We start from the raw sequence: 13,145 nt of genomic DNA on the forward strand, positions 1-13,145 counted from the left end.
AGCACCTCTGACAACTGGCTGCCCAATGTTTGAAGACTAGAGCGGTAGGGGATGGCCCCTCAAACAGGCAGCTTTCCACCACCTTGAGTTTTAAACTCTTCTGCTTTTAGGAAGCTTATACCTCCTGGTCCCAAGTCTGTCCTCTTAGTGCAGAGAGGGTCCGCTGACTCTGTCCTGACAGGTTACCCCTTCTGAAGCTTAGGAGGAGCCAAATGCCTGGAGAAAGCTCCCTTCAAAATCTGGCCAGCCTATCTGCAGGGCTCCTGCCTGGCCCACCCCTCCAGAGTCCAGTGCACCCAGCTGCCTTTGCCCCAGGACCACTCTGCAATCAATGCCTCAGGTTACAGAAAAGTTTTTGGCAATAGTGCTGCAGAGCTGATTCACCCTGGGCCTGTCTAGATCCAATCTTTGAAAGTTGTTCACATGAGCCAAAGGTTCTCCAACATGGCCCTGAACCTAAGCACAAGGGGTATGGGTCGTATGACATCACACACTTGTCTTTGGGTGGCAGGATTTATTTTTTTAAGCAACAAATATGGGTTTTTATGAAATTAAAAATTCAATAACAAGACTTAAAATGTCACTTGGCTACCCAAGCCCTTCATCCTAGCACGTCACTATACTTTGGGATCCTCATTCTGTCATGTACCCAACATGGTGGCTAGCCCTTTCTGATCTATGTCATTTGCCCCCAGGTCCTCACATAAGGAACTAAATGCAGGTTCGTCAGGAGAGTCTGACATGAGATCTCTGGCACAACACCACAGTCAAGGCTCTGTTGTGGACACTGAACCATTCATAAACAAACATCTATTAGATCTGACTGTTCAAGCAGCTACAAATCCACCTGTCTTTATCATTTCTCTACCCGACCTATTAGATTATCATGAGACTCTGCTAAATGCTTTCCTGAATTGTAGAATCCCTCTATGTCTTTAACACTGGTCTAAGCTCACAAAATGGCAAATCTTTCTGAAAAGTAAGTTTAAGCTAGGAAGGAGCATGAGAGAGTTCCGCTGCTTGACCTGGGTAGTAGTTATATGTGTGTTTACTTTTTTTTTTTAAGTTTTATATATTCAAGTAATCTCTATACCCAATGTGTGGCTCAAACTCACAACCCTGGAGATCCAACCTCAACTAAAACCAAGAGTAGGACGCTTAACTGACTGTGCCACCCGGGTGCCTCAGGAAGACCACTCTCCTTAAAAGAGAAGTCAGAGGCAAAACACATACTGTAAGGGAGGATGGGGATGCACATCACCTGCTGCACTGACTCATGTGCTAAAGCAGGGGGCTTGCTGCCCTCCTAGCTATCACTCTCACTCTGAACACTACCTGCCTGGGCAGGTCCCTGTGTTCCTAGTATCCCAGGTCTCACCCCCTGCCCTACTTAGGTATTCCCAACAGTGTTGTCAGAGCCTTACACCCTTCTCTGTTTGTTCACCCTTTTTCATCTTACATAAAAAATCCTAACTGCTCCCTGTGCCCCCAGTTGGCCTCCAGGCATCTCCTCCCTTGTTCCCTGCAGTAATCACCTGTGACTGCATTGAGCACATTTCATTTCTCAGACTGAGTCATCCTTCCTTTTGAAGCTCTTGCCCCAACATCCTATCTACTTGTTCCTGGACCTTCTATAATCTGTGTTTCTCTTGACTTCTGCAAACTTGGTCACTTCCTGCTAAGGTCCCCAGCACTTTCACTGTACTTAACATAACCTCTCTGTTGCTCAGAATATAACTTCAGTGAGGTCCTCTTCCAATGATTCCCTTAATCATCTGAGAGATCAAACTGTCAGAAGAGTAAGTTAAGAATTAAAACAAATTAAGAATTTGTCAGTTTCGTTTTCTACTGGAGGAGATTTCCAGCTGCTCAGACACATGAGCCACACCAGCTTGCTTTGGCACCAGTTTTGTAATCTCGATTCAGAAGGCCTCTCCTACATGGAGGATAAATACTTGACATCTTATTCCATGTTTTGTTTGTGTGTTCTTGGGCAGGCCCAAAGCCAAGGATCTACACTTGTGTTTCAGCAGAAGCCCAAACTCTGTGAACAAACCAGTGAATAAAAGCTGATCTGGCAGCAGAGAGAAATGGGTTCAAGTCCTCCTTTCCAGTGTTTTCAAGTTGTGTGATATGAAAAGTTACTTAAAACCTCTTTACACTTTAGTTTCTGTACCTGTAAATAGGAGTTAGTAATATTTATCCCTTGGGATTGTTGTGGGGATGAAATATGATAATATATTAGGAGATTAACACAATTCCTGGCAAATACCAAGCATTCAATTAATAGCTGCTTTACCATAAAGTATTATACTACTTAATGACAATTACTATTTTTACTTTTCTGCTAAGGAGCCCCTGGGTTTTCAGGCTTCTCAAACGTAGGAGGGGCTACCTATGGTCCAGACAGAGAAGTACCACCTCCCACTGAGCGGCCCTCATGCACTCCTCCAGCTGCATGGACGAAGCCAGGGCAAAAAGAATTCATGGGGGAGAAAGGTGATTAACAAGTGAGAGGGAGAGACTGAGAGGAAGGATCAAAGAAGCTAATTAGAGCTGGCTAAAGGGAGGCCACAGGGTGGGTAACTGCAAGACTGAGAGCTAAAGAGAAATTATCTGTGGCCTATAATTATTCAACAAATGCCTCCCAGTAATTGTCTCAGGCAGTCTGAGGGAGGCAAGGTAGGAGTAACAAGGTTAAGCAGAAGAAAATTTAGGCTAAAGCATATGGGAGATTTTTCACATAGTAAAATTTATCCAGTTTATTAGAGAACACAGAGAGGAGGTTACGTGAGGTCATCCACACCAGCTGGTGGCTCATCTCCATCACCCAGGGTGGTGGGGGGCCAGCATGGGCCAGATCCACAGGATAAGGGGGCTGCAGGGAAATCACCTAGCCAGTCTTTGTTTTGAACTGCGGGCCCTACACCTTCTAGATAGGCCTTTGGTGGCTCAGGAAGGAACTTCTTTACTCACTCAGATCTTGCTCCCAAGGGCTCAGAGGCATGCACTGGGCAATCATACACTCTTCCCTCCAACTTCCTCCTCTCCTTTATGAGAGCCAAGGGAATCAGGCAGGGCCTGTTTGGCTTTTGCAACAAACTGCAGAAATGCTTATGAATGAGCCATTCCTTTTCCCCCAGTTTTACTGAAAAATAATTGACATACAGAGCCATCTCTTAACAGCAAAAGTAAAAGCAACAATTGTGGGATGGTCCATAGCTGAAAATGACAACACTGAAATGCTTTGTTTATAGGATTTGGAAGTCATATAGACGACAAATCTCTCTGCTGTACAACATACATAACAAGTCCCCAAAATATCCTTTGTTTGCTGAGGTTCTGCTCAGATATTTAAGGTTTCTGATAGTTTAAATATGGTGAACAATATGTTAAACCATTCAAATATTTTGCATCATTGGTATTTGGGAAGATCTTTGTGAACGATTAGTTACGGTTCTGAGAGGCAAGTGCAGCACCCAGGCTCCTGGTTTTCCATGGGGATGGATCAACAGGCCTTCTTGGCCAGCTCCATCTAGTGTGGTTCATCCATCCCCTGGTTTGAGTAAGAATGGGTTTCCTGCCCCTTGCCACTGCTGTCACAGAGGAGAACACTGGGTGGAGTGGGACTGATGACACCCCAGTCAGGCTGAGGACTCCAGGTCAAGGAGGACACAGAACTTGCCCTAAAATGGGAATGAACCTACAAGGCCTGCCCTCAGCTGAGGCCCTGAGGCCCAAGTCACCAGGCACTGGAGTGGGGCCTTCCCACTCTGTGAAGATCTTTAAGAACTGGAGACAAGCTCCAATTACTCTTAGCTTCTGGAGACAGAATGATGGATGGTTCCGTTTGTCTGACCAAGGCTCTTTGTCCTGACGGTTGGTCGACAAATCCTGATTGGGCCCAGAGTGCACAGAGCACTTGGCTCAGCAGCCTGGGGCCAAAGCAAAGAATGAAAATTATTCTTGCCCTTATTAGACAAAATGAACAGCCAACAAGGACATGTGGAGAGGCACATTACTAGACAAGTCACTGTGCAAGAGTCCAATGTTAGGTGTAACCTGAAAAATGGAGGGCCTGACCAGGAAGGGCACCTGGAAGGATGGCCTGAGCATGATCAAAAGTCATTAAGATAGGAGGAAAAGGCTAACAGTTCATATGTATTACCCAAATGAAATCAGATGAAAGTCTTTTTTTCTCCCCAAAGACAATGTTAAGAATCACCTTCCACAGACCCTTTAAACATTTTCTAATAAATCGGTAAAAGGCCTTCTGCTGGAACCATTCTAATGCCAACAAGAAAGTTACACTCATAAAATAGTTAATGTCAAAATGTAAATGGTTTGTTTAAGATACAGCAATTGTTGCAGAATCAAATACAGAATCTCTATGGCTTGAATAGCAAGGGAAACAAAAGCTTGACGATTTAGTGCTCATTAAAGCCTGTCTGGCTGAATTTTAGATTGCAGCTTAAAAGAAAAAACATTAAACCAGTTCAAGTGTGAACCAACATATGCACAGCAGTTTTCAGCTGCCTACAGATGGGGTAAGGACACAGCCTAGAATGGGGCTTATGCCTACCAAGGCTGAGGGTGTGTGTGCTTTCACATCTAGGGTAGGGGGCAGAGCCTGAGTTGAACAGAAACACAGCACTGGGGCCCGGAGCCTGGGCTTCCACCAGGCTTGAGTTCCACATTGTGGGAAGGGCCACCGCCCACCCCCCGCACCCCTACTAACCCACCCCACCCCACCGCCCCCATTTGGCTCTTTCCTGCAGGAAGCTCAAGGTGGTGAGGACAGGCAACTTCTAGGCAAGGCTGGCTTCTGCCCAAGAGAGGCAGGAAAGCAGAAGCTTCTGGCACTCCTTCCCATGTCCTGGCCTTGCTTGTCAGACCTTCCATGAAGTCACAGTAAGACCCCAGCCCTGCGAAATCTGAGATCAGCCTGGAGACCTTCACAGGCCTCAAGTTTGGACGTAGAAATAGTTCTTTGTGGTAGGTTTGTGGGGCGTGGAGCAAAGACTGTCTAAATTCTCTTGCCTGCTGGCCTATAAAAGTGCTTAACGTTTTACCATCTGTGATTTCTTTGAGTCCTAATGATAATTCTGTCCTCCAAGGTCTTCTGTTAGAATGCCACTGCCCCAGGGTTGGGGGAACCAGTCATGTGTTAGCAGAGTGACCACATAATTTATTGTCCAAATCGGGACACTTTACAGAGTGAGAGGAGGTACTATTAATTACTGCACTCAGACAAGAGGTATACATGGGACATATGGTCACCTTCTGTATAAGGCTTTGTATAAGTTCTACAGAAGGTACAAAGGTAAATAAAGACCTGGCATAGGCCTGGACTGGAGACACTGAGCTATGGGGCAAAGGACCCTGGAAACAGGATAAGGCCAGGCATCCCTGGGAGGGGGACAGTGGTACTATAGAAGGAAACATCAGGGCAGGGGCCAGGGAGGCAGCATCACAGTGGTAAAGACTATGGCTTCTAGAGCCAGACAGACCTAAATAACTGTCTTTGCCTCCTCATCTGTAAAATGAAGATTATTTCCTAAGATTGTTGTAAGGATTAAATGAAATACAGAATATAGCAGTTCCTCACATGTTATGTTCAATAGATTCAGTATTAATGACATTACCAGGGCCAGCCTTCTAATTGAAACCTCAGCTACTTCTGAGAATGCCCCAATCAGAAGGTGGAGGAGAAGTAGAATGAGAGAAAACCCAAAAAAGACCAGCTTGGTTTCTCCTCCCTCTAAACTAAGCCCGGAAGGCCCATTCTAGGGCTGAGCACGGCATGGCCTGTACTACAGCAGCTCTCCAAGTGCATAAGGTGAAGTGGGCTGCCAGGGGCTCGCCTTGGATCTTAGACTTCTCACACTGACCCAGCCCATCAGCTACAGCCTCATCCTCAACTCCTGAGGCAAATGCCACCCAGGGACTTGCTATATTCCAGTTCCCTCAGGGCAGACCACAGGGAGAAGTGCCCTTCCGAAGTGATGGAGCCCTGTCCTAACAGCCAGGGACACTGTCTGGGGAGTGGTAGTAGGTTCTCCTGGGCCTCCTGTGATAACAGAAGCACAAAACTAAGGGCAGCCTCTCACAGTCAGGAGGAGAATGAATTTTGGAGCTTCGTCCTTTCATAGCTCTCAAGTATTTTTCAAATATGAGTCAAGGGGCGCCTGGGTGTCTCGGTTGGTGAAGCATTTGCCTTCGGCTCAGGTCATGATCTCAGGGTCCTGGGACTGAGCCCCACATCAGGCTCCTCGCTCAGTGGGGATCTGCTTCTCCCTCTCTCCCCCAACTTGTGCACGCCCACATGCAGTTTCTCTCTTAAAAAAATGTTCAGAGTTGTCATGACAACTCTATGAGGCAGATATTTTTACCCCTGTTTTACTAATCAATAAACTAAGTCACACAGAGGTTAAGTATTTTTTTCCCCAAGGTCACATAGTGAGTTACTACTAAGTGACAGGATCCTAAAGCTCAAGAATACGAGCTAAGAGATGCAGATTTAAACTGGGGGAACACCACACACTAGTAGCTGAAAGGCCAAGGAAAAGTCCTTAACTTAAATGAGCTTCTTAACTGAAGAAGCTATACTGCTTAACCAAAGATCTGCTGCATCAAATGACTTAGGGCAAGTGAAATCACTGTAAAAGTGTTTAAATATCACGATGCCACTGCCAACAGCTGTCATCATCTAATTTTGGAGAGCTGGGCCCAGTACGGGGAAAGGGAATCTGGTCTCCAGCAATCCTCCCCTCCTGAGGGCCCTGCGCAATTACACTAAAACGGTCCTTTTCAAAATGTGGTCCCTGGACTGTCAGTACCAGCATCACCTGGGAAGTCGTGCACCAGGAATTCTCAGGTCCCACAGCAGACATACTGAAGCTTCAGGGGAGAGGCCTGACAATCTGCATTTTAACAGATCCTGGTTAAATCCTGTTGCTTTTCACTGCATGCTTAAGTTTGAGAATTGCTAGGCTAGAGCATATCCCTTGGCAGATGACAGGCTGGGCTCTTGGTAGTTTTGGCCAGGAAAGGCCTGCTTCTGGGACCTGAGGCAGAGTCAGGCTTTTGCAAGAAGACCCAAGCCCCTGAGAGCCACTGCCAAGATGAAAAGCTCCCAATAAAACCCAGACCTACATGGCCACACTGATCAAAATACATTAAAGAAGAAAGTGAGAAATCTGACAAAAGGAAAACGCAGCTTCGGTGGGGGACAAAATACAACAATCTTCAGTGGGAGATGAGAAGCATAAAAGGGATGTTAGATGTTCAAAGAACCAAATGTCGAAATGACAAAAAAAAAATACAAGAATAAAGACAAAGTGTGGACATCAATGCCACATGGGCCTCTGTCTAATGATGGCAGTAGCAGGAAACAGCAGTCCTCCCAAGACTAAAGCCTGCTCCTCCCCACCCCCAACACGACAGCCTATATAAATAGAGTCTTGAGGAAAAAAAAAAAAAAATACCAGCAATTAGTCACTGAATTCTGTTTGTTGGAATGAAGAAAAGCTTGCGAAAAGTCACCAGAGGCTCTGGTGAGCAGAGCTGGGCTAGGCAGGCCGTGCAGACCGAGAATGGAGAGAGATCATTAAAGGAGAAGGCCTGTGGGGTGTTCCTGGCAGTCTTTGATGCCTGCCAAGTCTTAACCTGGAAGGGAAAATGGAGGGCCTGGCCACAGGGCTGTAATGAGCTCTAACCTGGGCCCACATCCAAGCTGGACGGCCTTTAATGTGGCCTTGAGCCCGAGGCAGGCATGAAGGCAGGGGTGGTGGGAAGGAGGAGCAGTGTAGCAGACCCTGCCCTAGGTAGAGGAGGCGGGACTACAGTCTCTCTCATCAAGGGCCTCTACCCAAGAAAGCCCGTGGGCCACATATGGGTCCTCCCCTGGTCCCCGGTGGGTACAGGCTTTGCAAGCAGTAACAGCAGCAGCCTCAACACTTCCACTCAAGAACCTGCTGGAAATGACCCTATGTCAGGACCAAGAGTAGTCCTGCCCTTTCCAAATGAACTCCACTCAAATGTGCTGTGCTCTCTACATGTCTATGTGGAGCACCCTTTCCCTCTCTGCCTCATCTCTGTACCCACCTTCATCAGGCTGGCCTACACATCCAAGTCTTACTCCAAGCAGTTCCTCTAAGAAACCTTTGTCTATTACCTGACCTGCCACTGGGCTTCTGCTGTACATCCCAGGGGCTCCCTTTTCCCTTCATCATATTCAACAGATTTGGTCAGTCTGTTTCCCCTGCTAAACTGTCAACTTTCTTAAGGACATGGACTGAGCTTTGCTGTCTGTTCACCCCTACCCTCACTTTCCATGGTCTATCCCCAAAGCCCACGCTCATTTAAGCAGGAGCTGCCTGAAGGGACAAGACCAGCTTGGTGCTGTTCCCCTGGTGAGACTGTCCAGCCCCATTACCTGGGTGCAGAGATGGATAAGGCATAGGTCTCCCTCTCTCTGTAAGCATCCTACCTACTCCGAGAGCTCACAGAGGGCAGATTCTAGCCAATGTTCTAAATTTTGCCTTCTCTTTCAGAGAAGACCCCCTCTAGTCTGACTCCCTCAACAACTTCCTCATGCGTCTCCACTGCCACACATCCCCTGCCTGCTTTCGAAAAGGAATACAGCAGAGGTGTTCAATGACCGCTGGGGGTAACCCTCCTGGGAGTATCTGCATTTGCCAATATGAGATAATTTGCCAATAATAAAGAGATGTATTAAAAAAAAAAACAAGAAATTAATTCCCAGTGGTACTAATAGAATTTTAGGGAGTAACAGGAGAGAAAAAAAAAAAGATCTGGGAGCCAGGATCCTCCACATGGTTATGGAAATCAACCTCCAGTAGGTAGTGTTCACTGGTGCTACATTAATCCTAATGTGAGGCACCACATGACAGCCATGGTGAGACAGTCACAGACATATCCACAGGTGGTCACTGTCATCTCTTTTCAGCCTGACCTCTCCTGGCTGTTCTCCTTGACAACAGCCCTCTGGCAAAAGATCAGAAACTCTAACCTAGAAATTCTGCTCTCTTTTCTGGAACTCTTTTCTGCAAAGTCCAACTTTCCAAACCTAGATCAGGTCAGCAGGGTATCAGAGATGGGTCCTTGGCCACTCTCCTCTCCTGCATTATGCCAAAGAATACCAAACTTTGCTCCATCTAAAAGACACTTGCAGTCAGCTCTGCCTGGGGACCCTGATAGACTGACAGGCTGGGAATCCACTGAGGAGGTGGCACAGAGCCACAAAGAGGAGCACCAACATTGGAAGAGGGCAAGGTCAAGTTGACAAATATCATACAATGAGAAAATATAGCATGAACTGCAGTGGCATAATGTAGTATAACAGATGGATAATTAGATTTATTCTAAGAGCTGTAAAAGTAAGTAATTAAATAAAAATATGGAACAATGAATCTGTCACAGAAAGACACCTAACAGCCTCACAAGGGCCCTGCAGCTGGCACAAGCAGCCTGGGAGAAAAGCAGTGGACAAGGAACCTCTAACACTGCCCTGATGTTGCAAGCCCAATAAATTCTGCACCAACTCAAGCTGGGCACCAGAGAACAGTGATTTCAGAGAGAGATCATCAGACCTGAAGCTGTGACCAGCGTTGTGCCACACAAGGATGATCCCCTGTCTACATCTGGAAGATGGCCACCTGAGGTATACCGATAAACTCCCCACCAGTGAAATGTCTGGCAAGGCCCCTGCAAAGCAAGAAGACTGACAGACTGTATTTATCTTTGCAGAAGTAGAAGAAGGAGATAAAAAATGCAGGCATCAATGACAAGATTTACCAACACCAAGAGGCAAGCTGGGAGACTCAAGCTCAGGACTCCACTCTCCTCCCAAAGGTTGGTGGCAGAGGGTGACAGTGCATGTACTCACATAAGAAACATGGAGTGGGGGCAGCCCAGGTGGTTCAGTGATTTAGCGCCGCCTTCAGCCCAGGGCGTGATCCTGGGGACTCGGGATCGAGTCCCACGTCAAGCTCCCTGCATGGAGCCTGCTTCTCCCTCTGCCTGTGTCTCTGCCTCCCTCTCTCTGTCTCTCATGAATAAATAAATAAAATCTTAAAAAAAAAAAAAAAAAAGAAAAGAAACATGGAGTGGGCACCCAGTGTGCATGGAGCACAGTGTGGGACACAGGGTTCCACCATGAAAGCAGCTTCCCTAGATATGACATTAGCTATTTGGAAGCAAATAGTCTGATCAGCTAGAAGCTGTTTTGTATTAGTTAGGACTTTGTTTTTAAGGAACTAAAACTGAATTCAGACTTCTCTAAGCCAAAAAATACAGTCTGCTGGGTTCCATCGTGAAGAAGGATGACAAAAGTAATAGTCACACTGGAATCAGAGGTTCAAACAATGTGCAAGGGTCTTCTCTCAGGCTCCATTACTAGGCTTTTCTTCCCTCCCTAGATGAGGCTGTTGGCCACTGGAGTCCCTAAACATGTTAATCCCAGCATTAAGAGTTCTCACCCTCAAGTAGTTCAGAATTTCAGGGCAGGACTTCCATTGGCTCTGCTTGTGTCACATACCTACTCCTGCACCAAGCACTGCACAGATGGAAGAAGCATGGCAGGTGGCTGGTCTAGGTCACTCAGCCTTAACCAGGAATGAATAGGTGAGAAGATAGAGGTAAGAACCCTTACTTGACCACAGGTTTCTGCTGAAGAGGTTTCCAAGAGGAAGTATTTTCTAAAGGCAGAGGATAGAAGAATGTGTTGAGAGCCTTCCAAGCTCACCACACTGTTTCATACCTCAGGCCATGACACTCAGTAGTAACTGGTTATTCAGGGCTAGCTTGGGGGTCAGGCCAGGTCTGTCCCAGTCTGACCAGGGCTCTGCTTGCAGACATTCAGTGTGATCCCGCCAACTGTCAAACAGGCCCTGCCAGCCTGGCCCTTTAACAGCAGCCCATCCTTGCAGACTCTCCTCAAGGCCTAACCCAGTGCGGGGGACACGTGAGCAGCAAAGAGTTCCACACTTAGGAAATCCACATAGTTGCAAAGTGTAAAGTCCCCCAGGTTGCCAACCCCTCAGAATCTTTGTGCACTTACTAACTCGCATCTCCTTCCCATAGCACCAGCAATAGAGAATAAAATCCCAACCTGGAAATTGCAGCTCAGCACCTTGGATAAGGACATAAAGACAGGGATGAGGCTCAGCCCAGGCCCCTCCCATTCATACCAATGGTTCACGGAGTGGTTCTTTATTCCAAGATACTCCTACCTCCTGCAGAGGGGAAGCAGGTATTTTAGTACAGAAATAGAAAACCTACCACATCCCCACTACCACCAAAGCCACCATTTGCTCAGTGCCTAGCATGAAGGGTTTGTAGTGGGGCTCTCCTCCTAATCTGGCTTGAAAGAAGAGGTCCCTGGCCTTCCTCACTAGCAGGGCTCACTCCTGCATCCTTGAACTCTCTCCTTAGGCTCCAGCCAACACCTCAATTGTCTCTCTGGCTTTTTATCAAAGCAGCTTCCCTTCTCAAGGGGAAGCTGGGAACTCAGCCCTCCATCAGGCCACACAGAGCTGAAACATATTCAGGAAGTCTCTTTGTTCCAAGACCAGCTAGGCGAAGATCATGAGGATGCTAAGGAGCCAGACCCAGCAGAGGCATGTCTAGGCTTCAGCTCTCAAGCTCTGTCCATTCTTTTGATTCCATCAATTTCACCATTGACTCGGTGTCTGCTCTCATCAGTGGTGCTGGCCAATATGTGGCTACCAAGTTCTTTTTGCCACTGAGGCCTTCTCTAGGAATGGAGGAAAATGAGGCTCAGCTCCCATGTGGAGCAGCTAAATGCTCTAGCTAGCCTGGTACTCCAGAGCCACTTTTGAAGGTCTAGTTCAGTGCAGCCATGCTGGGCCCAGATGTAAGAACCTCCAGCTAGGCTGAAAAGCAGCCTGCCCATGGATGGGCCCTCTGGCCCAGAGTGCTCTTTGAGCTGCTCTGCTCCTGCTTCACACATAGCACAATTTTTTTTTGCTGCTGCTTAGAGTCCCAGTGACAAGAAAGTTCCCACCCCCTACTTTGCCCCTGCCCTTCCTAAGCACACACTGGAACCAATCATCGGCCAAAACCTGGAGAGATAACCTAAGCAACTATAAATCCCAAATGGAGCTCAAACAACTTTTCTTAAAAAACTAAATGAAAGCATTAAAAACAAACAAACAAACAAAAAAAAACCACCCCAGAGAAACAGTTCAAAAGTCAACTAACCTTCTTCCCCCTACAAAACTCTCAAACTTGGACACACCACATACATCAAAATGGTGTATGAATCAAGAATTTTATTCTGTTCCCCAGAGGCAAAGAGGAGACTGCTGATAACTTCAGGGTAATCCTGAGTCCAGCAGATCCAGGGCAAACGGTTTCTGGGTCCTTGGGGAAGGAGAAGTGAAAGGGATAATAAGAATAGGAGGGAGGATGATGACCTCAGGGCCAAAGCCCTGATGTCCACTGGGGGTGGACAAGTGCTTGTTCAGTCCCACAAGGAAAACAAGACTCTAAGAGAGCCTGGGTCATGGCATTCATGCATAGTGCCCCAAGGTCCACCTTGCTCAAGGGTTCTGAACAAGCTGCTGGGTCCACCCCAAACTCAATCCAATTCAAAAGTATACATCATGATGGTTTATTTTTTTTCAAGATTTATTTATTTATGATAGACATAGAGAGAGAGAGAGGCAGAGACAGGAGGAGGAGGAGGAGCAGGCCGCATGCCGGGAGCCTGACGTGGGACTCGATCCCAGGACTCCAGGATCGCGCCCTGGGCCAAAGGCAGGCGCTAAACCGCTGAGCCACCCAGGGATTCCTATCATGATGGTTTAATGAGCTAATGCTGCAAAACCCAACTGCAGCTTCTCTTCTATGTCTTTTATTCTATCATTTAATTAGAAACTAACATAAGGTCATGGTAAAAAACAAACAAAACAACAACAAAAACCAAAAACCACCTCACATAGTACAGAAAGTGCAAAACACAAAGGAAAAATCCCTTTCTCATAACTTCATTCCTCTTACCCTCAGAAGTAAGAGCTGGTTTTTGCATTATACATTTAAGAATACATACGTACTACAAATCTACACATAAATCTTTATTCATTTACTTTGTGTATGAA

At 46.8% G+C, this 13,145-nt stretch overlaps 1 protein-coding gene across 2 annotated transcripts in view; it reads right to left on the minus strand.

Annotated features, from left to right (window-relative positions):
- SIL1 (SIL1 nucleotide exchange factor) overlaps positions 1 to 13,145 on the minus strand; it is a 218,792-nt gene that overhangs the window by 10,939 nt on the left and 194,708 nt on the right. The window lies entirely within an intron of this gene.

Source organism: Canis lupus, chromosome 11, assembly GCF_003254725.2.
Source record: "Canis lupus dingo isolate Sandy chromosome 11, ASM325472v2, whole genome shotgun sequence".
Classification (NCBI taxonomy): domain Eukaryota; kingdom Metazoa; phylum Chordata; class Mammalia; order Carnivora; family Canidae; genus Canis; species Canis lupus.